The sequence below is a fragment of the Ambystoma mexicanum genome, chromosome 13 (genome assembly GCF_040938575.1).
Source record: "Ambystoma mexicanum isolate Mex_15411 chromosome 13, UKY_AmexF1_1, whole genome shotgun sequence".
NCBI classification, from domain to species: domain Eukaryota; kingdom Metazoa; phylum Chordata; class Amphibia; order Caudata; family Ambystomatidae; genus Ambystoma; species Ambystoma mexicanum.
This window is the reverse complement of record NC_090938.1, coordinates 142,939,969-142,967,381: the sequence shown is the minus strand read 5'-3', so window position 1 is coordinate 142,967,381 and position 27,413 is coordinate 142,939,969. Positions and strand designations below refer to the sequence as shown.

Here is a 27,413-nt window from a genome sequence, read left to right as displayed (position 1 = left end):
TTTTGCTGTATAATGCTCATCATCATACTTTTCATTCCTTTAAGGATACAATACTGCAGAAACCTAAAATGTCTGCATTTGGCATGGGTAATTATGCAGCATGCAGACATCTGTACTCATAGTGAGCCACTTAATCTTTTGATTTGTATTCAAGCAACGTTGTTGGACCCTGCCAAAGTTGTGCTAAAAAAAAGCACATCACCCGTATCTGAAATTTGAAAAAATGTTGATAAATTTATTAAGGCTAAACTTATTTCTAAATACTGCCATTCAACTGTACTTTGAATTGCAAATGTTTTATTTTAACATTCTCTCAAACATCAATTTTATTTGCAAAGAGACATTGTAGGGGTTTTGCCTCAGTGGGTTACGTGACTTTAAGAGCCTCTTGAAGCCAGCGGTACAGTTCTTATTGGGTCAAAAATTCACAATAGTCTTTACTTGAAACCAAAGCATCCTCAGGAAGAACAGCCAATCCAAATTGACAGCTAGTTGGCAATGGCGGGTGCAGACCCTTACCAGGAGACTGAGAAACCTGAAGATGTCTCACCCGCTAGTCCCTGGGTATCTGTAATAAAGGTGGCCGCCAGGACACAGCCATCGCTATTGGTTCCGGTTCCTGGTCCTGGGGGTGGACCAGTGCGGTAGGGTCATCTGGATGAGGGGGGTCTTTGAGGAGTGGAAGTGGGACACCGAAGGGTGAGACGCGATAGCCCCTTCCTTATGACACCTTTTCCCCATCCTGTCCAGTGGTATACTTGGAAACACTACCCCACCCTTTTCCAACACAAACACTTTCTCAAAGTGTGAATGACAACAGACTAATACCTGAGCCGTTTACCTGACATGTCCCCAACACAAGGTCAGGCAGAGTCGGGCAATTGCCGACAACTACACACACCTGGGTACCAGATCATTCTTATCCCACCGGTATGCTTATTAAACCCTATTCAGCTTGTTCCGTATGTCATCTATCTGCCAGTGTGCTTGACCGTAATGCTTGACTGTAATGTACTAGGCAAATTGTGTGCACTGCTGCAAGAACTCCACGTAGTTTGGATTGCATGCCCTTATCTTGTACTAATGTGCTACTGCATATGCACCAACAAACACTAAATGTGCATTGTCTCCTGATCTCTACTCGGCCTAGACAGCCTATCTTCATTTTGCCTCTGTGCCATCGTAAACGCAAACCCTGTGCACTGTAGCAAGAATCTTATTTAGGCTGTACTGTATCAGGCCCGGCTCCAGCAGGTGGGCCAGGGGGGCCAGGCCCCCCCAGATCCAGCCCCTGCCCCCCCCCTAGAAAGGAGGCCATGTCAGTGGTGTGATACACCACTAGTAACCAAGGGAGTGGGGGGATGGACGACACTCTAAACATTAATCGGCAACCTCAAAGACATTCTGAGAGGCTGAACTGCAGGATTTGTTTTATTGCCCTAGACAATGATTTATGCCCCACAGCCATGAAAGTACAAATAACCAGAGAGATGGAGAGCCACACACACCACTAAGTGAGGTAGCACACATATTCAAGCAGCCTGCCTACAACTATTTTCTCAAACCTACAATCACAATGTTGGTTTCTGTATTTTAAATTGTGTTTATTTTTTTGTGAGAATATAATGGTTTTTCACATCATGCTTAATAAAATGGTTAACTGTATCAAGTTATATAAATGACAGGTAAGATGCTTGAACACAGATTTCTGTGCAAAGTGCGTCACCTGACTTGGGGTCCTTACAAATTACATTCAAAGTATATATTCTGCTGCATTAACTACTTGAGTATAAGTGAAAAAATAAGGTTGGTTGTAACAAAAATGTAATTCTGGAGGGGAGAGTAGTAAAAGCAAAAAGTGATACATGCAGGGCTTTGAGTTAAACATTACCACTACCGTTGCTCCGCCTAACATTCCATGACATCATTTTGCAGTATGTCTGTACCATTAGAGAAGGGGACAAGCCATTAGCAAATGACTTTTGGTGCTGCCACCAAAAGGTGCATGTCAGTCTCAATTTCCATCTTCACTGGAACACAAGTAACCACATGAATTTTTAGGCCCTGTGGTCTAGAAGTTTGGGACGGGCTTCTGATATTAGTGACAGGGCCAAGGCTGATATGCAAACAATAGTATTCAAGGCTGGCCAGAGCAATGTCGGTGGTTTTAATTGATTCATAGACTTTTTACCTATTAGGTACAACCAGACGATGCAGTGAAACACAGCTAGGATGGCGATAAAATGTGAGAAGAACACACATCCTATGGGTGTGTCTGTTCTTTTACCCACCTTATGACTAGCCATGGCTGTGTTAATACCTCACCAGAAAAACCTAATGTTTCTAGAACTCTATGAGCAAGCTCTATAACAAGGTAACACCAAACATGTTGCTGTATAGGGCCTGTCAGTGTTATATCTAAGCATTCTTTTGAGTGTTTAATTACTTAATTTTCTGTGTAAATAAGCTCCTGGTGTAATAAAATTCTCTTAATGTGTGTCTTCAGCCAGTTGATTTTATAAGCAATATATTTGTCAATGCCTCTGTGATTGCACTGAAGTCATGTCTTAAACAAGCAATCACATTCCATCCGTTTTGGCTTGCTTAAAAGGTATTAGACGTTTGCCAGGCAATGCCATCATATGCCCAGTTACTACCACCATTTTCCGGCTGTTCCCATTTTATGACCAGGTGGTACCCTTATGTGGTGCCCTTATGGAAGTGTCTGGCAAATGCCTATCCATGCCTAATCAAAAGCCCAAGCTGTTGGCTTTGCCGATGCATGTTGGCTTCTGTTTGTCTCCCTAAGTTAATGTGTATATGCCCAGATGTGGGTGTCTTGCTGGCTACGCCTTGGGAATCAAGCTGCACTGAGCTGGTCCAACAAGACCCTACCTGAAAATTATTAGGCTAGGTTGGCAAGTTTTGACAAGTTTCAGATCTTCTCATGCATACTTACCAGTGGGGCTCCGACCTAAATAGAATGTATCTTTGTTTGGAAGCCTAGTCTACTCTGACAGAATGTTTCATGATTCAAACTGATAAGTACTGACTTCATAACCTTAATCTGTTGAGTAACTTTACAGAGTTTGCAAAGTATGATGTAAATCCTGGGTGCTGGGAGTTTAGGCAGTGCCAGAAATTAAACATGAACACCCACAAAATAAACAAAAAAGAGGAGCGTGTTCTATAATGTTCCAGGGCAAAGTATATAAGGTGTACATCTTTTATAAATAAAAATCAGTATTTCAATATTTACTAAAGAGTACAATCAGAGGTGGATTTAACATTTAGACAAGGGACACATGCCAATGCCCCTCCCCTGCTCTACCATCACCCCTCACATGCAAACATCAGGGCTGAACAGGCCCTACCATTGAGGTTGTATCTTTTAACACGTCTCGGAGGCAGATTATTTACAATAGGATGTGCTATACCAAATATGCTGTTGATACTCAGTGTCTTTTCACTTTATCAGGTGACCACTCCAAAGACACTGAGGTCATTAATGCCACATACAACCAAATCCAGCTCTGGATGCTGTATAATGGCCTAGCCCTGAATAACTTAAAAACTGAGATTACTATCCTGGGCACTAGCCCCAAGTGGCGCCAGCTTGATCAGTCCTATTCATTCTTTCAAATCGCAGACTGTCTGCTCCCTACTTTGAAAAAACAATAAAAACCTTGGGAGTCACGATTGAGGTCCCATATCAGCAGCCTAGTGTCAAACTCAACATTATATTACATTATACTTATGGCACAACTCAGACCATTCCTTGAGGCCTGCAGTTGTGCCACACTAGCCAGGGCGATCATTGGGAGCCGCCTAGACTTCTGTGGCAGCAGTCTACTTGGGGTAGGCAAAGGAGAGCTCAATCGTCTGCAAGCTGTCCAGAACAATGCAGTTAGGGTCGTTATGGGGATGCGCAAAACAGATCATCTCTCAACAGCAAACAGAGCATTACATTGACTCCCTAGTACAGAGAGAATCAAGTTTCATACCCTTTGCATTTCAGGGGCTTACATGTATGGAATAAGCCCTTTTTATATGGCAGCACAGTTGAAATGGCTATCTAACAGCCGTAATCTAAGATCCAATAACACAGGGTTGCTTTTCACCCCAAAGGCCAAACTAGTACAGATGCAAAATGGACGCTTCCCAGCCACAATTCCTCACTTGTGGAATATTCCTCCTGCCTGATTTGAGGCTGTGTGCCAGTCTTCCCAGGTTCAAACGTGTCCTGAAAACCTTGCCTTTTGAGTAAATGGATCCTTGACCTCCACTAGTTTCTCTCAGGTTTTTCCTTAGGCTTTGCTGAGCTTTATCCTTTTTATTGTATGTCATGTCAGCGCTCTTATGCCCCCGGGCCACTGTCATTGTGCTTTACAAATAAATTCAATAAATAAATAAATTAGAAATGAGAAAAGGTAAAAAGGCAGTGATCATTGCTGTGGCACTTAAAAAACTATATAGGGTTTTAAGAAGCTGTTTAAGTGTGATTGTTAGGTGATTAGTAATTAAGGGGATACAGAACAAGCTGTGTGAAACAATAACCTTGACATGCATTTCATTTCACTTTGTGTCTGTAAGAGGTTTTTTTGTAAATTCTCATTCATTGCTATGCTGGAGTTTGTAGGCTTCCATTCAGGATGGGGAAAATAAAGCTACAGTCTTAAGGGATTCTTTTCCAGGTCAATCAGAGTGGAAGAAGTGGCACTAAATGCATTTAGCTACACTTTGTATGAGCTACAGGATTTTGTATGATTTGCCAAGCGAAGCTGGAGAGCAGATCAGACTTAACAAGGCCCCCCTGCCAAATTCTATTGGCATTCCAGCAGCATGTATTTTTAAGTTGGCCGAAATCCAATGGATTCCTATGAGATCTGCCGACTTTTACACGTGGTAAAAGCGGACAGAGTCAAAAGGAATCCATTGCGGATGACTCCCACAATCATTTATTGTGGAGGTGATTTAAACTTTTCCAGACATGTAGTGGTAAAGTAAAGATCAAAAGCGATTTTTACCTGTTTTAATCTTTACTTTTCCAGTACTTGGTGGAAACAATTAAAATTAATGAATGGCCCCTTTTGCAAAAAAGCGCAAACAGGAGAATTCTGCTCTATGCAGTTCAGGATTCAAAACAAAATGCCCCACCTTAATCTTTTCATCAACATGTTTCTACAATGATGAATACATTGTCACGATGGTTTATCATGTAACTGGTGCATTTTTTAAGTAAACTTACAATTTAGCATTATTTTAGTTATTGAAAGCCAAACTTCAACACATATTTGTACCAACTTGAGCTCTGCAGATGTTTGGTCAAATATCTATATTTCAGGCTACGCTGAAATTATGGCTTTACCACTCAACCAAAGTGTGTGATCCTCAGCATATTTTTTTTAATTTCACTATGCCTTGCCTGTTAAAAGTAGGTGCCCCCAGAAGGGATTCAGTTTGCATTACAAGCTATTCCAAAAAACCTCACTCATGATTTAATAGATGGCCAGCACAGGCATTAGGACACACACACACACACACACACACATCTAACTTTGAAAATATCCAGGCCACATTTATTGAACAAAATTGTGTCATTCAATACCAGTGAACACATCAATCAAAGAGTCATCTCGGACAGTTGCATTTTATAACCAGTATGTAAACAGTATGTACCAGACAATGATGTATAGGGGCATGGCAGGGGAGCAAGACCCGCTACTTCATGCCATACTCCACCAGGAGGCTGGAATACCCTCAACCAGCACTGTCTGCCTCCTGATGCAGCCCTTACAACCCTAGCACAGCCTTGCACTCTCAAATCAATTAAAATGTGCTGCGAAAATGCAACAGAAATAACATTTTGTGTTTCAAATTTAATATTGGACATGAACCATTGATACAAGACATTCAGAATGGGACTAATGTAGGGGTTCAGTTGGAAAGGAGGGAGCATTTGTGGAATGGATGGGTGAAGAGAGAATTGTATACATGTGTATGTTATTGGAGGATATGTTGTTGTGCTCTAAATATTGTTAAGATCAACAAGACTACCCGTATTGATTGGGCATGGTATGTTCTGTTCATGAAATAAAAAGAAGTTAGAAAAAAATGTAATTTTGTAGGAAACAAAATCTCCTATTCCTTGCTTCAGTATTGTGGGGGTCTATCTTTCACAACAGGATGGAGGGAGCACAGGCATCCCCTTTGGGGCCCGCTGGGAGTAGCCACAGCGCTCAGGAAGGTATTTGTTGGGCAGACACCATCCATCTGCTCAGCCCTCTCAGAGGAAGAGGAGGAGGCATCGCCCTGAATTCTCTTAAATCAGGCCAGGAAATGCATGCTGGGTGCTGGTGTGAACAGGTGAAAGGGTAGGTAAATGGGAACAGTGATTAGGGCAGCTGAAGTAACATGTCTGGATGGTGAAAAGTGAAGGAGGCTCAGATATAACAGAAAGGGGAGAGCAGATGGGAAGGGAAGACGGGTAGATTGATGTTGCAACACGATTTTCCTTGCTTCTCTTTTGCTATGTACTTTTTTTTGATGGAGGTGTGCAAATGTATTTTTGGAGATCTGCAAAATCTGGATCAACGCCAGCACTTTGAATAGGGTTCTCCTAGACCCACACCCAATGGAATGTGGGCCCCCCTGGTACAACCCTGGCCCACCCAGATGGAAATTCCTGGAGCCGGGCCTGTACTGTATGTCTCTACTTTGCCACGATATCGCTGTATCGACTATCCAGCACTTGTGAAGCCCTACAGCCACTTTGTCCATGTACTCTCAGTATTGCATCTATGTGACCTAGCCTCTCATTGCTCTGCACAGCAATAGCCCTACTAAGCGCAAGCTTACGACCCGCCCGCTCCGATTGCTAGCCATTTCGGTGCCTTGACTCACCTCGATAGATGAACACTATTGCCTCACCTCTACCACCTAGAATCTTGGACTATATGTTAATCTAGCCAAAAATCACTCGCATTTGATAATTGGCCATGCTATTTCACCCTCCCATAAGGCAACTGCTCTCCCCACCGAGAACAACGCATTGCACGCTGGCGGTTACCACCATCATACTACTCCTAGCACTAGTTAGCCTAGCTGCACCCTGTATTGCGCAACTTGAAATTATGGCCCCTACTTGCAGACCTACAGCTGCCCTCCTAAGCGTCAAGTTGCATAACCTCTACTTAAATGACACTGCTCTATGGTTAGACCACTTCACCAAAAAACCCACAGCTAACCAACCTTGCTCTACCCATTTAAGAAATCAAAGACTAGGAACTAGATTCTTGGGCAGGATAGGCCTTCCTTCACACGCCAGCATCCTGTCCAACCATCTTTCAACCAGTCTGTCCCACCAACTCTCTACTTCTTGTACTCCTGCTCACTCCCAGACAACCTCTGCCCCTCTAAGAAATGCCACACAGATCAAGGCTGCACTGGTCAACGCAAGATCCATTGCAGCACACGCATTGGACATAGCATATCTTATCAAAACTCAGGAGCTTGATCTCCTTGCTATCTCAGAAACATGGCTGCACCCTGCTTCTGGCCCGGCACTATCCTTGGCTATCCCCCCAAATTATACCATCTCGAGATGCGACCGCACCTACAGAGGTGGCGGGATTGCATTCATCTACAAAAACTCTCAGAACCCTCCAAAGCACAAACTTTGAATTGGCTGAGCTACTCTCTGTCAAACTCCCCATATCTGCCAACCAAACAGCCACACTATATCTTATATACAGACCACCTGGCCCTCCTTCCACATTTGTGGACGATATTACGTTCCTAGTACTTGACAAAGCTAAAACGAATTTTCAAACCATCATCCTTGGAGACCTCAATATAGGCCACCTGGACCCTAACGACCTCGTAGCCACCGACCTTGCCAACACCCTCACCGATTTAGGCTTCTCATATAATTGAACCTACCCACATTAAAGGGAGATCCCTTGATTGGCTAAGTGACACTAATTGCAACATTAGCCTGATCTCTAATGTTCCATGCGCATGGTCAGATCACCACATCATCACCTTCACCATCGAAGCAGCCCTCTTGCCTAAGCCGCCTAATGCCCCTGCCATCCTCACCAGAAACGAAAAGAACATCACTGCTGAAAAACTTATCCCACTTATCCTTCCTGCCCTCAAAACCGTCACTAACCTTTGCTCAGACCCTACCACCTTGGCTGATACCTACAACCAGACAGTGCTCTCAGCCATAAACTCCATTGCCCCTCTTAAACTAAGGAGTCCTTAACAGCACGCGCACCTTAACTCGTGGTTCACACCACAGCTAAGAGGGTTACGCAAAGAGAAACGTATAGAGGAGTCGAGATGGAAAAGTGACCTGTCTGATGTCCACAAAGACCGTCTCTTCCTTGCTACTCTCAACTATAAAGAAGTCATCTTTGAGGCTAAAAAAGACTCTTATTACAACCGCATTCTAACTGCACAATCCAACACTAAGGAACTCGTCAAAAGCCTCAAGGAACCTGAGACTCCTGCTGCACCCCCCCCCCCCGCCCCGACACCTGCACTAAAGATAGCACCTGGTGCTCCAACATACAGTGAGCACTTGTGATGCTGGAAATGCATCGGAGGGACAGGGCCTCCGTATCCTTGTCCTTTACTGCTTTTTATCACGTGTTCTGTCGTGTTTTCTGCGCAGGAGTTCATGTGGGACTCCTGGCGGTGCAGCTCTCTTTTGGTTTGGTGAACGGACCCGTGAGATACCCTTATGGCACCCATGGGTGGGGGTACAACCCTGTGCCCCTAGTGTATGTTTTTGGGCACCTGTGGGTGGCCCGCAGAGCAGGGTATGGGCTGGTGGCAGCTCCATGCTGAGTTTTACAGGTGTGCGGAGTATCCTCCATTTTGGGATACCCCGGCCCTGCCATTGGGATCAGCTGATTCCTGATGGAAAACAAGATGGCCCTGGTGGCCTCTTGCTTTCTATTACCCATTACCTTGTTTTCCCAAAGTCCTGGGAAGCCCTGACTCTGTCCCTTTCCCCTAACTGGCTGTTGGGTGGAAATGCCGTATATGGTGTTGTTGTGAAGGCCCAGCCAGACTAGCTGGAGCCTTCCCGGTCATGTATGTTGTGGGTACCTCCTGTGGGTGGGACCTGGGTGAATAGAGTGTGACGAATATGCATTCTGTGTTGTGGGTGTCTAGTATCTGGTGGTTGACACAATGACTGAGACAGCCCTGCCCGAAACCGGTATGAATGCAGCTTGGAGCGTTGAATGGCTCAGCACTTGTCCCAATACACATAACTTGTTGTGAGTGTCTGGAGAGAAGTGCATGGCCTGAATACCTTGTGTGCCTGATTGGCTGCCTGCCTGCATGAATGCCGTAGTCGTGATTGGATGCTTGAGTGTGACCCAGCGGAATGAATGGGAGATCAACAGTATATCTGGGGACCTCTCACTGCTAGGAATCGTGTTCAGAAGCTGAAGTCCACTACTACGAGTAACTGGAGTAACTGACGCTTGACCTTGAAGCCCTGCTGGACGAGAAGGAGTGCTGTTGCTCTCCCTTGCAATCTGAAGGCTGCTGTGTTTCCAAGGACTGACCCAGAGAGGACCTGGTAAGACGCCCTCTTCCCGAGCTACGAGGGACCATCGTGCACAGCTGATCTTTGCCAAAGCTCCCTGGTAGATAGACCTACGACAGGCTGTCAACCCGATACAGGGACTGCTGCGGAACTCCAAGGAGAACCACTCGGACTGTTGTCCCCCACTGTCAACGACCGCCCTCGCCGACCGGAGCCGCCGTGCTCCCGTTTGCCTAAGAACTTCCATTGATCATCGGACGCTCTCGCCTGCATCGTCATCCGCTTGTCACCCGCTGGAGAAGGTCCGACCGTCGACGCGCTGAGGAGAGTCCACCGGTGGGTTTCCCGGCCACCTAAAGACCACAGACGCTGACGACTTGACGCCCTTGCTGTGCCACAGTTCTTCATCATCTCTTTGCGGTCCAGAACTATCGTCATCGAGGTGCCCTGCACGCCTCTTCCTTGCAGGACGCCAACGCTCTGTCATCGACGAGCACTGCTAAGAACGAAGCTGCCACTTCCCTGCCGTAGTTCACCCTGTTCACCGTCAGACGTTCGACGCGTGACTCCTGCCTTAAAGGGAGGGCACTCAAGAAGGGCCGTTGATTCCCTGACACCGAATGCCAAGTTCCCCGACACCTCTCGACGATCCGTGGCTCCCGCCTGAAAGGGAGGCACTCAAGAAGGATCGGTCGACGCAGCGTCGGAGAACTCTACTCCACCAGGTACATTGGTCGGGGTGGTTGTAAGACCTTAATAGGAAGAAGTGAGACTATTGAACATATGGACTGGGCTTGTGCGATATATCCTTATTTTACAGGTTGCCCAGGTGGGGGGAATCACCACACAGAACTGTGTCTAGGTAACGGGCCAGCATTCTGCCATTGTTTCAACCATCTTATGTTCCTGCCTATCTATACTGCTGGTTTCCTCGTTATTAATCTGTGTGACATTATAACCGTACAGTTGATGCACTTTAAAGAGATTCGATAACATTAGTGGTACCACTTTAGAATTGTACATATTTATCATTATTGACTTCCGAGTACAAAGTGTGTTATTGTGATCGTGTACATACCTTTGAATATTAATTAGATAAAGACTGTGTTTTCAGTAATTCAGTGTGTGGACATTCCTTTGTGGGGGTTCGAGGACTACACTGTACTTAAGAACCAGCCCGCATCACCTCCTGAGAAGCTAGGCCTTAATTGCTCGTCCATTGCTACCTTATAGAGAATCTTGGCTGGGGTCTTCTGTGCCTCTCCTCTGCCATATAGAGAGCAGAAGTACAGACACCCCCTACCAGTCTTTACAGCACTTTTGGGCAAAATTGCAACCCTCAAATCCAAAATCAAAAACAAACAAAACTCCTTACAGCCTGATCAACTCCTGACTGCTCCATCCAACTCTTAACACCGGCCACGTCAACTCACACTGTAAACCCTTTGTATTCTCCCCCCTCACTACTCGAGAGGTCGAAGGGATAATAAAAAAAATCTCAAACCTTCCAACTGCCAAGGTGATCCTTGCCCAGCCCCCATCATCAAGGATGCCGCACATGAATTAGCCCCTTTTATCACGATCTTCATAAATGCCTCCTTCAAAACGGGCATTGTCCCTGACAACCTTAAGGACGCCTGGGTAATCCCTCTACTCAAAATGCCATCACTCAACCCCAATATACCTACCAATTTCAGACCCATCACCACAGTCCCCTTCCTCCTCAAGATCCTTGATCGTGCAGCATACCTACAGATCCAGGACTATCTCGAATCAAATAACCTTCTTGGATTAAGACAATCCGGCTTCCGCCCCAAACATGGGACGGAAACCGCCCTAATCGATTTGAAAACCCAAATGGAGATACTAAAAGACAATGTAAAGTTAGCGTTACTCCTTCTCCTAGACCTATCTGCGGCATTTGATCTGGTCAATCACCAAATACTTTGCCAGCATCTCAAATCAGCAGCTCACTTCTCGGACTCTGCCAATGCGTGGATCCATTCCTTCTTAAGTAATCGATCCATGCAGGTCTTCTCGCCGCTAGCATCGGCTGACCCCTCTCCAATTCATTGTGGTTTCCCCCAAGGATCTTGTGTATCACCCACCCTCTACAATGTGTTCACCAAACCCCTCTTCGATGTGCTTGACTATCTGGGCGTCACCAACTACGCGGACAACACCCAGATACTCATTCCCATCACTGGTGACCACACAGCCGACTCTAAATCTTTGAACGATGTCTATCTGGTCATCCAGGCTTGGATGGCACAACACAAACTATGCCTTACCGACGAAAAGACGGAGCTACTACTATTAGGCTCATCCCAACGTCTTACCACATTAGACCAAGCCTTCAAGTCGTTCAACATTGACGGTAATGACATCAAGGTATCGAGAGATACTAAAACCCTGGGCGTCTACCTGGACTCCACCCTCTCGCTGAACAGGCAAATGAACGCAGTTAGGTCAGCCTCAGCATACACCTGCAAACTTATCACAGCCTGAAGACCCTTTGTAACGCTCACCTGGTATCCATGGGGACGTCACTCGGCCTGTTCTGACCTCTTACGAACTCAAACCCTTCCCTGGAGTCTACTCGACTGGAGACTGGGCCTGGTTTTCTTGGAAAGTTTGCGCTCCGTCCTGCTTTCAGCGCAGGGGCGCGTTGATCGATGCGGGCTCGTTGCTGCCTAGTTACTTCACTGGCAAGAGTCCGACAGGTAAGTATAATGAGTCTTTTGAACAGTTCTCTTACTTCGTTCCTTTCCTTCCTTAGATGATGGCCGGCATCCGGGGATGGCAACGTGCTGCTGAGATGAGTAGCGCTGAAGGTGCATGAGGGCGCGATGCGACCCTTTCGTATTTGTATTGAACTGAGTTATTTTTCTGTGTGTTTTAGGTGCCGCAACGTTTTCAGCATGGATGCTGGTACTGAAGAAGAAATGCGGTGAGTAAGCACGGTAGGCGGCGCCTCTCGATGTTTCAACGCTAACCTGGAGTGTCTTTTCCCTCTTGCAGATGGATGAGAAGTTCCGGCGACAGCGTTTCCCCCAGAGCGGCTGGGATACAGGTAAGCGTTTGAAGCTTGTACAGTATTTAGAAATAAGTGAAGATCTGCTGAATGCTTACTAATGCCTTTTTTCTGTTCTTTTCCCTTTTCCTTAGGAAGCGGCGTGCCAGGATGGGAATGACACCGCCGAAGATGCCTGCAGAACAGATGGAGCGATGAATGATGGGCAGAAGCGCTGCGAGGTAAGGCTGTTCCTAACACTGTTCTTGTTCTTGCAGGAGCTGAGCGCAGAAGAAAGATGCAGGCCTACTGGAGACCGATCCGAACACGGTGAGTGTCACGCTGCAGGTGCAGAAAACACAAAGCATGTTTCTCAGCCTGGGCGTGGCTTAAATAGTATCTGGGTATCCCAGGTGTTTCTGGGCTGAACCACACCCAAAAGACTAGACTGCACATGCAGTTCAGGGAACCAAAATATGTGGGGGCATCCATCTTGTCCCCATCAATGCACTACAAGTCCAATCCCCAATGTTCTCCTATGGGAGTGAGTGAGTGAGTGAGTCTGTTTCCACAAGCGCCAAATCTGACTCCAAGTGGGTCTTTGGAGGGATGGAGAGGCCCTTGAGGGCCATGTAGGTGATCGTAGCCTGGCTCCAGCCTGACATCTTGGAGGGCTGCGGACATGAGGGGCAGCAATCATGACACCCTTTCTCAATCCTCACAATTGTATCACGCTGGCAAAACACTCATCATGTCAAAAATAGACTACTGCAGTGCCCTCTACCCAGGGACCAGTCAGTATAACATCAACAAACTGCAAACAGTCCGGAATAATACCATCAGGGCCACCCTCAACATCCCTAGGCGATCACACATCTCTAGCACCCGATCCGACTTACGTTAGCTCCCAGTAAAACACAGAATTGCTCTGAAAACACTAGCCCTTACCCACAAATGCCTGGACAACAAAGCACCTCCTTACTTAGCCGCCCCATTCACACTCCACACTTCCTTGAGATCCACCAGAACTCCACATATTCACAGTCTCACCATGCCCAGATTCAAGCGCCAAAAAGCTGGTGGGGTGAGTTTCCCTGTCTTAGCCACTAAGCTCTGGAACTCCTTGCCCACTCCTATCAGAACAGAGCCTTCTTTCCAAACTTTCAAGAACAAAACCAAATCCTGGCTGTTCCTGCAGAATGTTTGAACTATGTACCTTAGATATGGCCCTGTCTTGTAACATACTGTAACTGTGTATATATCTCATGTACTTACTGTAAATACTTTCCTCATTGTATCTTATGTATGTAACTGCCCTCAAGATGATGCGTCCGGTTGCCTGAGGGCCTGGTGCGCTTTACAAATAAAATAAATTACCCAAAAAAAATTACCTGACTACCCTTTCCCATTGGGATAAAAGGCGGAGCACACTAGCAAGGCCGAACGCAGGAGGCGAGACCTGAAGGGACGTCAAAGAGGGAGTTGCCTTTGCGAACGCAGACCCGCAAAGCGGTTGCCAGTCAAAGGATCGAATCTGAAGGGTCGACAGGTCAAAGGATCGACACCAAAGGGTTGACGGATCAAAGGATCGAATTTTTTTTCACATTTTGTTTTGGGGGGTGGGGGGGTCCCCCAAGCCCCTTTTTTGCCTAAAAACCACTTTTTTACCCTAAACGAAAACCTAAAAAAATATATATATAATTAAAAATAATTCGATCCTTTGACCTGTCCACCCTTTGGTGTCATTCCTTTGACCTGTCAACCCTTTAGATTTGATCCTTTGTCTAGACACCCCGCAAAGCCTCTGATGAAAGAAACAAGACCAAGAATCCCAGGTGGCAAATGGTGCGACGGATGCCAGCGGTACATGGAACCCTCCCGCGTTGATAGCCAGGGTGGGGAGACAGGGTTGCCATTGTGGTACCGTCCTTGACTCCAGCGGCAAAGGAACTGCCAACGAGTTCAGCAAAGCCGGGCATCACTGATATTGAAATTTGTTCAGTAAATGTAGGTCATGTTGTATTAAAATGAACATTATTTAATCCCAGAGTTGCGCTTCTCCACTAAATTAAGCGAATGATTCAAATTCGAGTTTTCAAATAATAAACAACTGAGAACAGTATAGTTGAATTCACTATCAACAACAGTAGATGCACACATTTGTAGAGATGAGGCTTAATAGTCAGTTCATTTTTCATCTCCCTTAGATTTGTGGTCTGAAACCCACAGGGGGAATTTGCTAGGAGTCCTTGTATGTTACATAGTCTGCCTTGTGTTATAGATCCTTCGTTGTGGGAATTGGGTTTCCAAACTTTAAATATGGTGATTTGAAGTCCCCAAGGGGGGGTTACTCAGAATCCTTGTAATTCAACTGATTAGATATGTTGATGCCAAGACTCCTTATTGTTGAAAAGTCCTTGACATGTGTTTCCCCACTCAAAGTTTTGGGTGGTTCTTCAGGAGGTAGATTGGTCTCTACAAGGAGAATTGCTCCAATTGGTTTAATGATGCTGTATTAATGGCGGCCCCAATTTAGATTTCCATTAAGGAGATGGTAAGATGTGCATATTGACTAGCCTGAAAGATAAAGTTACAATGATGTGTTCACTTGTACACTCTTGGTAACAGATAGTGGTTCAATATGTAGAGTATGTGTACTCACGTGGGTATATGTCCTTATTGTCTCGGGTGATGGTACAGCATGGTAGTTTGTGTGCGTTGTCTCCTTTTGTTCGTAATTTATTTCGGTTAGAACAGGCGATAGATTCCTACAGTTGAAAAACAATTTTTGAATGCTCTATTACTTTTGATGTTTGTCTCATATGGATTTAAAGATGTGTACATTCCATAGCATTTTCGTTTTTTATGGTAATGTATAAGCAAGTTGAATGAAAATGTATGCGTTGCATGACATTACAATTGAGGAAGTGAGAGGTGATCTAAAAGCTCCCTGCTATGGGCAAGTTAATTGGCACTTTGTGCATTGTATAGCATTACAGGTGAGAAAGTCAAGTAAAGGGATGTTCTGACCGCTCCCTACTGTTGTGGTGGCCAAGGATTGGTCTTTTTTAACTTCAGTTAAAGATTGGCTCCTATTTTAAGAAAGTCTTACCTTTAAAGATATTCTGCTGCTTTTGTTCGATCCAACTTGATGGTCCGATTGCCATGATAACATTGGTGGAATGGCCGCTTTTAATAGCGTGCAATTGTGTTGTGACGCCGGCGAGATGACATCATGCGTTTACGAGATGATGTCATGCGCCCGCGATTGGCGCCCATCTTGAAAATGCTGGTTTCTAACGTAATGTATTTAGGATCTGATGTCTGTTTTTAATATTTCCAATTATGCTTAAATTGGCAAGGGAGTGTTCGCTACTTGGAGTATGTTGACTATTAGGAAATGGTTTTGTGATTTTGTTCAACTTGATGTTAGTCTGGTCTTTGTTCATTACTGATATGTTATAGGATTGGTTAAAACTATGATCATTGGTTTGAAGTTCAATTGTACTTTGATGCTAAAAAATAGTGGATCTCTTATCACTGGAGTGTTGTAAAAAGATTAATGGCAGAGATGAGGAAGAAATACTATATGGTGTCTATAGTATATTAAATGGTTTATCTGGTGTGTGTGTCTATAGAGAATAGATTGGGTGCAATTTGAAAAAGAGAAAAGGAGGAAAAGGTCAAAAGGTAAAAGAAACGAAGGGGTGAATATTGATTTCAGTCAGTCAAACAAGTTTATTCGGATTCAAGAAATCCATCAAACATGAAATATATACAAACAATCAAAGTTATACAATTCTTAAATAATTTCTAAGAACCTGTGCATACAATGTTAAAATGGGGCGAAGAAGGTAAGACAATAATTAATTCATAGTCATTAATTCATAAAACATTTTTTTACAGGGACACAACATACAAAATAATTCCTCCAATGTTAGGTTTTTCATACTTGGCTTCCGTCCCCCTGGAGCCTCAGCAGACTTTTCCTAAAATACATTGCTCTTTTTAAAAATATGAGCAGAGCCCACGCCGTGAAGACTGTCTGCGCTCAAAGGAAAAGCGAGTGCGGCTTTATAGTGGCGTATCTTAGACTTCCTTAGGGCTGGTAACAAAGAAGCTCTGCGAATACCTGCATAACCCGGGCAAAAAAACAATAGATGAGCAAGATCTTCCAACTGGTGTCCGCATACCGGACAACCGGGCACATCTGGGAATCCTTTCCAACTTGCTGTATTCACTTGCAAGAGGAGGGAATCAAACCGTGCCCTTGTTATCAGCCAACTATCTTTTTTGTTTGGACTCCAAGTTAGATAAGGTTGGATCCCAGAGGGCCTACTGATTGTGGAGTGGAATTCATCAGATTTATTGCCATATTCCAAAAGTATTCTTTTCCTCGCTATGGCCTCTCTGACCACAATTTTGTGGCTAGACCCCTCGGTCTTAGCTATAAGTAGGTCAGGCGGGAAAAGAGCACTAAGGTTAACCTCCCCAAGAGCACTTGAAATTAGGTTATGTTACTTTGCATTTATATAGCGCCTTATGTACCATTGGTATGGTCTGAAGGCGCTGGTAGGTTGAACGCCCTTGGGAATCGAAGTTCAAGTCAGTAGAGAGTAGAGGGAGTCAAAGGTGCGTGTGAGCTCCGGATATGTGTGCAGCTGGTGTAGCATTCGTGTAATAGCTGCTTCTTAGCGATAGGTGAGGTGGATGAGAGATCTAGAGTATGTGTTCGTTCTGGCAGGATTTATCCAGAGCGATTGTGGCTGCGTTAGGCCTGAGAACGCCTGACTGGGGGTGTGTTGCCAGCAGTGTTTAGATAGAGTGATGGGGAATATGAGGCAGGTGTTGGTATGAGAACAGCTATACCGAATGGTGTCATAGTATCTCTGTGTTCTAGTTGAATGTTGCTGTAAGGAGGAGAGTAAGCGTGGTGATGTGATATGATGGGTTACATGCTCTTTCAAACGTTCCATGCATTCCAAGCCATTCCATGAAAGTCGCGTAATTCTATGCGCTCCAGCCCGCCCCACATGCTCCAATCTGCCCCCGCGCTTGAATCTGATCCATGTACTCCGATCCATTCAGTGAATTTCTAAGTTGTTTTATGTACTCCATCCACGTATTACACCGGTATCATCCACATACTTACCTGTACCTTTCACATATTGCACCAGTACCTTCTACATACTTCATCCGTTCTAGCCACATATTTCACCTGTTCCATCCACATGCATCACTCGTTCTATCCACATACTTCACCCATTCCGTCCGCTCTATGCACTCATCCGCCAAACGCACTCATCCGCCAAATGCACTTGTCTGCTCTATGCGCTCGTCCGATCAAGGCATTCGTCTGCTTTATGCACTCACCCGCTCTATGCACTCACCCGCTCTATGCACTCACCCGCTCTATGCACTCACCCGCTCTATGCACTCACCCGCTCTATGCACTCACCCGCTCTCATGCACCCCTCCGGTCTTGCACACTCATTCGCTCTTATGCACTCGTATGCTCCATTCACTCGTCCGCACTACTTGCTAGTCTGTTCTACACATTCATCCACTCTATACACCCATCCGCTCTGCACACCCATCCGGTCTGCGCGCTCATACGTTCCCTCTATGCGCTCGTTCTTTCCACGCAATCATCTGCTTTGCAAAGTCGTTCGATCAAAGGCACTAATCCGCTCTATACGATCAAACGCACTCATCCGCTCTATACTCGTACGTTCTACATACTCGTACGCTCTATGTACTCCTGCGTTCTACACACTCCTCCGCATTTACGCACTCATCCGCTCTACACCCCGTCTGCTCAATACACTCATCCGCTCAACATACTCATCCGTTCTATATATTCATCCGATCTACACACTCATCTGCTCAACGCATTAATCCGCTCAGCACACTCATCCGTTCCTCTCGCTTCATCCATTCTAATGATTCCATCCGTTCCATTCACTTTGTTCATTTATCATGCATTATCGGTTCAGTCCATGTCAATTGTCATATGCACTTGATCCGTTCCGTGCTCTCTATCTGTTTCATGCACTACACCCGTCTCATGTACTTGAATCGTCTATTCTGTACTTTCCATTTATGCCTTTCACTCATACAGTCAGTGTCATCTGTCTGAGCACTCTTCAGTGGCTTGTATTCATTTTTCCATCCACTTCTTTTTATTCATTTTGCCCATTACTCATTACATCCATTTAATTAATTTAAACCTCATTATTGTTTTCGTACGATTTATTCTTTTTATCCACTTCACTGCTTTGATCTACTTTACTCGTTCTATTTTATTTGTCTTTTTAGTTTAGATTAGCGGTTATTAGTTTTTGATTTCTTGAATGGAGCTTGATGTTGTATTGCTATGTCTTATTGTTATTCAAGATCTAGTAGTTTGTTGGGTTGGTGTCATTGAGATGGTGTTATTCAGTTTGGGTTAGTTTGTGTACAGGTTGGTTTTAGGGGAAGAGCCAAGTTTTCAGTAGTTTTCGGAAAGACATTAGATCTTTAGTTAGTCGGATGTGGGGTGGGAGTGCGTTCCATAGCGTGGGGGGCCAAGGCTAAGAATGATGATCCGCCTAACCAGTCTGAGTTTGTTTTAGGTAGGACTAGGAGGCTGGCTGAGCTTGATCTTAGAGTGCGTGGAGGGTGATAGGGTTTTAGCTTGTCTTGAAGATATTGAGGACCAGTTTTATGCAATGCTCGATGAGAAATGCATAAGGTTTTGAAAGTCACCCTTCGAGCCACTGGAAGCCAGTGCAGAGTTTTAAGGACTGGGGAGATGTGGTCTCTCGGGCCGAGCGCTAGTAGCCGTTTGGCTGTGGCATTTTGTGCTCTTTGAAGTTTATTCAGTTGGATTTTTTGCCACCCCGCTTTGCCCACCACAAACCGAATAATAAAATGACATAAGGATGCAAATTCATTGGCCCACAGTCGGAACCAAAATAAAATCGGAGCCAACGCCCACTGGTCGTCCCAGAACTCCATTCTCTATGAATTGAGATGCAAACTGCTGAGTTCGGGAGCCCCAACAACTGTCTGAAAAATGTGTTTTCTTTAACTTGGATTTCCACAGCCCTTTGGTAGCCCATATAGGGCGCCATACAAAGTGACAGCCAATGTTTGGGCACCATAAATCTTGGTAATCACTTCTAGAGGCTGGCCCTTACACCTAGACGTAAAATGAAAAATTCCCCCAGTTTGCTGGCTCATTTTGGACGATTGTTTGGTCGCATGAGCCAAACCATTCAGTGCTTCCGAAAAAACGAATGCCCAGGTAGTCAAAGGCCTTGACTCGGGGTATGATTTCTCTGGCGCAGAGCATTGGTTTCATAGCCACTGACCGTTTTCTGTCCACAACAGCCATTACTGCCGATCTTTTAGTGTTCATTTTTAGACCTAGATTACACACAAAGGTTGTGTAAGCGTTAATCGGGCCTGTAATGCTCTGGGGGCCCTTGGTAACAGAACTGTCATCAGCATAGGCTAAAACAGGGAAAGCCCGTCCCCCCAAAACTACAAAATCAGCCAAGATCTTAAGATCAAATGAGAGACCATTGATATACCCTGCCGTACACCCCACCCCACCCTGAAGCAGGCCGTGTAATGTCCCCCTGGGCCACTACGTACACACGCCTCATTATCTGTATGCAGCTCGACCAGTACCTTCAGGATATCCCACGGGCACCACAGGGACCCAAGCACGGCCCAAAGCTTTGCCCTATCCACCTTATCAAAGGCCGTACTCGGGTCCATAAAGGCCAAATATACTGCATCTCCCCTACAATGGACCGAGTTGGCCACCAGGAGATAAAGTTTAAGGCTCTGTTCCATTGTGCCAACCCCTGGACCGAATCCAAACTGAATATCCAAAAGGATCGATGCTTCCCCCAGCCAGGATTCAATGCGAGCCAATAATATTCTCCCAAAAATTTTAAAGGAGGAGTCCAACAGAGATCGGTCTATATGCACTTGGACTTGCCATATCTCCTTTTTTTTTTAAATTGGGAATATAATAGCCCTTTTCCACGAAGGTGGATAATTCCCTGATTGCATACATGCATTTAATACCACCATTGGTAGTGGTGCCCACAAATCCAGCGGGTCTTGAAACAGGTCGGAGGGGATCATGTCCGGTCCCGGAGCCCTGTTATGGGCTTGAAGGTTAATGGCTTTTCTGACCACCTCCACCTCAAATTTTAGAGCAGACGCAGCAGATTCTGCACCAACTTCAATATTTGCCACCCCGAACAAACTCCCAAAATGTTTTAACCAGGCCCCATCCTCCACGTGTCCCACTGCCCATGTTAGTCCTACACCCCTCCGAACCACCCTTTACAAATTCCCAAAATGCCTTCTGGTCTCCATTAGCGGCAGTTAGGAAGCCCTCCCAGGCCACCCCTTCAATTTTTTGTTTTCTTCCTTTTAACTCACACTTGTAGGCAGTTCTGGCTTGAGCTATCGCTCTTCTGCTGGATGTTGGGTCCCTGAGTATTAACAGGAAGGATCGTTTGGCCTCTTTGCAGGCCAAATCGAACAACCCCCTCTGCAGTGATTTCTCCTTAACCTTAAAAGTGGTAGTGAATTTCAATGTAAGAGCAGCCACCAGTTCTACAAATTTGTCAATAACCGCCTTTGGTAGTAGACTATTCCCCAATATATCCACCAAGAGGGGTTCATTCTCCCTGATTGCATTAACCTGTAATTCCTCCTCTAAGATGGTCCCACATTTAATTCTATGGGAGCGAGTGGGCACACCAAACATTGTGCACGGGGCTGTTACCTTAGAGACCCCCACCCTCAGCAAGCACTTTAAAGACAAGCAGATAGGGTGGTGATCGCTATGTACATCAGCGATCACCTCAAAACTCAGTGCTCTCCCATAGGGTTACAGAAATGCAAAAATAGTCAATTGTGAAAGAACCCAGGTGATAAGGTCACCTCACCCGGTATGTCTCGCGCTATACGACCATTAACAGTAAATAAACCCCATTCATTCGGCCACATGCTCACCTGCAGAACCTTCGGGCGCACACTCGCATCCCTCATACAGGGTGCCGGAATGTTCGATAGCCTATCCTCCCACGGATCCAATGTATCCCTAGAGGCTCCCATTCCCATTTTGACATTCAAATCGCCCCAATATATATATATATATCAATCTATCTCCGAGATGTGCGGACTGTTACAGAAATTAATAATGCAAATTGACTCTCCCTTTGCTGATGCCAAAAAAACCGGTAAAAAGTCCATGCCTGTGAGAATCATCTTAGTCCTACATTCAAGTGAGGATTTAATCAAAATACAACGACCCCCAAATAATTTGCCTCTTGATTTTTTTCTTAGCCGGGATATCATATGAAATGAAGCTATCAAGTTGCGGTGGTTCCAAGGCCCACGTTTCCTGAAGTAGAACCACTGCGTTGGCTTGCAAAAGTTCAATCACAGGCCCAAGATTCATCTTATTGGCTGAACCCGCAATGTTCCATGAAAGCAGACGAAATTCAGTAGTCGTGCTCACCGAAACACTGCGGGTAAGAAGGGGCACCAACAGCTTGTCTCCCAGACTGGCCACCAGGGGCTCACTGCCACCTGGTGCTGCCTGAAGTCAGTCTACATACTCAGATGAAGTTAAGATCTCATAATGATTGGCCAGGGGAATAGTTTGAGGCCTTCTCACTCATGGGGTTGGACCCCCTCTTTGATGGAATCCTGCTCCAGCCATCCCCCCGGTCTTTAAATAAAGTAGGCCGGGCAGGAATGATACCTTTCACCAGTGCCCTCACCTACCCTTCTGCCAGACAACTTATTATTATTGATTTATTAAGGTGGTGGGCATGAATTATGCATATAATTGTATTTGTATTTATTTTATTTCTATTGCGCACCAGGCCCAGGGGCAACCGGGCGCATAACTTGGATACAACATGATGAAAGCATAACATGGCAGTATAAATGTTTTTACAGGAGAATTTCAAAATTTCCGATCATGAGAAATAGCAGTAAGAAGATAAGCAGAATGCATATACAAGAGTCTGCAAAGTGCAAGTAGGGCAGTGAGCCAGTGTTAGATGTCTTGGGAGGACAGCCAGGCTTTGGTAAGGTGTTTGAATTTCAGGAAGGAAGGTTCTGCTCTCAGCTCATTAGGGAGTGAGTTCCAAAGTTTGGCTGCCAAGATGGGGAAGCTGGTTCCACCTGATCTTTGGAGATTGAATCGTGGGATGACAATGCAGTTGGCTTGGGCCGATCTGCGAGGTCTAGTGGAGCTATGGAGGGCAAGTCTGTTCGCCAAGTAACAGGGACCTTGGTTCTGAAGGCATTTATGGGTGAGAGCCAAAGACTTCAAGGAAATGCGGTGTGGGATAGAGAGCCAGTGAAGGTTACGCCTAGTATCGGATATGTGATGGCGCCTGGGAATGTTGAGGGCCGCTCTGATCGCATTGTTTTGGACAATTTGTAACTTATTTAAGTTACAGCGATTAGTACCTAGGTAAAGGGCATTGCAGTAGTCGACCTTGGACAGTACCAGGGTCCTAGCCAAGGTCACGCAGTTAGTTGTGGAAAGGAACGGGCGACAGGCCGTAATAAGCTTACAAGTATAAGCTGCTGCTGATGAGACTGAGTTGGTTTGTCTAGTCAGCGATAATGTCGAGTCAATGTAAATCCCTAAGGTTTTTGTGTCCTTAGCAGTAGGGATAGTATTCCCGTCAATGGTGAAGGACTTAAAAGCAGGGTCAAGTTTCGTGAGTTTTTGTGGTGAACCAAGAATGTGGAGCTCTGTCTTTTCATCATTTAGACAGAGTCCGTGTTGAGCCATCCAGGCTTGGATGACCTGGTAGATGCCGTTGATGGCGAGGGAGTCAGTAGTGTAGTCACCTGTGATAGGGATTAGTATCTGGGTGTCGTCAGCGTAATTGGTGTACGTGACACCCAGATGGTCCAGAATATCAAAAAGGGGTTTGGTGAACACGTTATATAACGTGGGCGAGACACAGGACCCTTGAGGCACGCCACATGAGACCGGGGCCGGTGGGGCGGCTGCTAATGGAGAGAACACGCGCATTGATCTGTTATCGAGGAAGGAACTGATCCAAGTTGAGGCTTTGTCTGAGAAGTGTGCAGCTGATTTGAGGTGGTGACAAAGAATTTTATGATTAACAAGATCAAAAGCCGCCGAGAGGTCCAGGAGAAGTAGTAGCGCAAGTTTGCCTTTGTCTTTGAGATCTTCGATCTGCGTTTTTAAATCGATAAGGGCAGTTTCAGTACCGTGGTGTGGCCGAAACCCCGATTGCCTGAGTCCCAGAAGTTTGTTTGATTCAAGGTATTCTTGAATTTGTAGGTATGCCGCACGGTCAAGGATTTTTAGTAAAAATGGGACAGTGGTGATTGGCCTGTAGTTTGTGGGTATGCTGGGATCCAAGGTAGGTTTTTTCAGGGGCGGGATGACCCAGGCATCCTTTAGGTTGTCCGGTACAATCCCAGAGCTAAAGGAAGAGTTAATGAGTGTAGTGATGAATGGTGCTAGGTCATGAGCTGCTTCCTTAATAATAGGCGCAGGACAGAGGTCACCATGGCAGTTGGAAGGTTTAAGGCTGGCGATGATCTTTTCCACTTCAGGGATGGAGAGTGGAGAGAAGCTAAAAGGAGTCAGAGAATCTGGGATGGAGTGGTTTATAGTAGGTGTAAGGATCGGTAGAGGGTTAGATTGAAGGCTAGTTTGTTTGTTGTTGATTTTAATTTGAAGAGTGGCAATCTTGCCTGGGAGAGCCTCTTGGATTTTGGAGCACCAGGTGCTATCTTTGGTACAGGTGTCAGGTGCAGTAACAGGAGTTTCAAGTTCTTTTAGGATTTTAAACAGTTCTTTGGTGTTGGATTTGGCTTGTTTGATGCGTTTATTGTATGTGTCTTTTTTGCCTGGGGTATGGCTTCCTTGTAATTAAGGGTGGCCAAGAGTAGACACAATTTGTTGGCTGGAGAGTGGTTACTTTTCCAGTGAGATTCCGCAATTCGTTTATCTTTGCGTAAACTTCTTAGCTGGGGTGTGAACTAGGAGTTCAGGTGGGCTCGAGGTTTGGATTTTCTCAGTTTAGAGGGTGCGATGGTGTCTAAGGCTTTAAGCATAGCCCGATTAAAGGCGTCAACCAAGGCCGTGGGGTCAGAGCATGAGAGAGCCTGGTCATTGAGAGCCGGAAGGAGGAGAGGGAGGAGTCTGTTGCAGGTGATGTTACGTTTATTGCAAGTGGCCGTAGCAGGTGCAATGCTAGGAGAGAGGCTGACAGATTTGGACTTGATATTGAATGTAATTAAGTTGTGGTCAGTCCATGAGCACTGTTGGTTGGAGGTGATGTTGATGGGACAATTATGGGCGGCTAGCCAATCAAGGGTTCTACCCTTGTCGTGGGTAGGTTGGTTTATGAACTGTGTGAATCCAGCATTCGTAAGGATGTTGTCAATAGTCGTGGCAGCAGTGTCCTTGGGGTCAGAAAGACCTAGGTTGAAATCCCCCAATATCGTGACCTGGGAATTGGTTTTGGTGTTGTGAGTGATGATGTTAGAGATGTCCTCCGCAAAAGTGGATAGCGGGCCAGGTGGCCGGTAGAGTAGATGGAAGGTGATAGAGTGGTTAGGGGTAACAGCTAATTTAGCTGTCAGTGCTTCCAGAGTGGAAAAGTGGTGCATGGCAGAGAGGTGGAGGTTTAGGGCATTTTTGTGGATGATGGCAATGCCACCACCTTTGGACTGATTAGAATTACGATCATGTCTGATAATGTTATAGTCTGGAGGGATGGCGAGGGAGAGAAGAGGACCTGAGGCAAGATGGAGCCAGGTTTCGGTAATAGCGATAAAGTCAAGGTCGAGGTTGAGGTCAGCTACTTCTAGGGCGTGAGCCGAGAGAGATCTGGTATTGATTAACGCACCTTTGATGTTGCTTAAGTTGGGGGGGGATTGGAAAGGGATGGTGGAAGATTTGGCGTAAGTGTGGACGGTGTAGGGGTTTGAGGCAGTTTGTTACCATGCGCTGAGTAATGGGAAGCGTGGGTGAGTCGCGAGCCAAGTCTGGCATTTCTCAGGGTGATGGAGCAAGGTATGTTAGGTAAAGGTCTAGTAGCAAAGTGTTGGATCCAAAGGGCTGGGTTGTTGAGGTAGGGGTTGGCGTGGTGAGCGTAGGATGGCATAGTTGTGGTGTGATGCAGGTGAAAGTGGAGGACGGGGCGGTGGTGTGGTTAAGTACGGTCCAACCAGAGTGCAGTAGAAGGAGGAGAAAGGTGGGCAGTAATCTAGTGAGTAGGACACTGAAAGTGTACATGGGTGAGTTTATAGCAATTAGACTGTTGGTGAGGGGCATGTTGACCTAGTATAGTCTAGGAGCAAGTGGTCTGATGGTGACCAAGAGGGCGACCATAAGGCACAGCACAATTACAGTGGTCCGTTAGCGACCATAAGGCACAACACAATTGCAGTGGTCCATTAGCGACCATAAGGCACAACACAATTACAGTGGTCCGTTAGCGACCATAAGGCACAACACAATTGCAGTGGTCCAATAGCGACCATAAGGCACAGTACAGTGGTCCGTTAGCGACCATAAGGCATGGTACAATAGCCTTGGAGGTTAGTCAAGACATAAGCTTGGTGAAGGCAGAATACGGAGCGACCCCTATAGTGCTGTGGTAGTAAAGTCAGCTATAGTAAGACGGGTGAGGTCTATAGTGACCAAATGGCACGACACAAATCAGTGTATACTGATAGCGATCATAGGGTACAGCAATAGTCATAGGTGGATAGTTATTGACCCTGGGGCAGAATACACGTCACAGGATACAGTGCACACGAGATGTGAATAGGCCAGGATAGAATAATCCGGTGAGGCAGCTGTATGCAGCAAGGCAAGGCGGTAGTTAAGCAGATGACGTGGTGCTCATATCGTAATAGGCAGAGGAGTTAGTACGGAATTAAGAACATGCCAAGTTAGAGGTAGGTCAAAGGTAGAATGCTGGTAGGAGATGCTGCCATAGAGATTGTTAGCTGTGCGAGTAGAAATTCTACAGCAGTGATGTACTCATGGGTGGTGACCGCCGATAGCGGGAAGAATACTACTCCTCCGCCTTTGCAGGGGACTTCACTCTGCGAAGCGGCGAACAGGGGCAAACAGGGTCGAGTGGCCTTAAGAGGCCTTCGGATGGCCGCCGGCTCTGCCGCCTGCCGGCGGATGTTTGTATTTAAGTATAAATACAAATACACATTGCCTAGCAACGTAGAGGCAGCCTCGTTTCCGTGCCGCATCGCGCCCGACATTTTGAAAAGGGGGATGTCGGCGCGTGCGGCTTTAAAGCGAAGATGGGGGGGCCAAGGGTGCCAGGGAGGCGATGGGGTGCCTAGGCAGGGCAAGATGCAGCATCAGCTGGTGTCTGCAGGCGGGGAGGGCCGGCTGCCGCTCGGATGCAGCGTGCTCTTCGCTGGGATCTCCTCGCCTAGTCCTCGTTCCTGGCGGGTGTGGGTGCTCTTGGTCTGTGTTTAATGCAGTATTGCACTTGTCCATAAGACAAATCGACTGACCTTCTTGTCTTCTTAGGAGAAGTTCTGTGTTGCCTCCTCTTGGTGGTGGTTTTAATTTCACAATTCCAAAGAATCTTAAATCCTTGACTTGTTCCAATTTGTGAGATTCATAGAAATGGGTAGCTAAGGCAGATTTCATGTCCTGGTTTTTTATAGCTCTGATGTTTTAGCTTATCCTAGTTTTCAACTGTCGTATGGTGCTTCCAATGTAAAGGCAATTGCATAGGTAGTTTATGCCATATATTACAAATTTACTATTGCAAT

The 27,413-nt window shown here is 45.8% G+C and overlaps 1 protein-coding gene across 2 annotated transcripts in view; it reads left to right on the top strand.

The window, feature by feature from the left end:
• Positions 1–27,413, top strand: part of BLTP3A (bridge-like lipid transfer protein family member 3A) — a 538,966-nt gene that overhangs the window by 181,197 nt on the left and 330,356 nt on the right. The window lies entirely within an intron of this gene.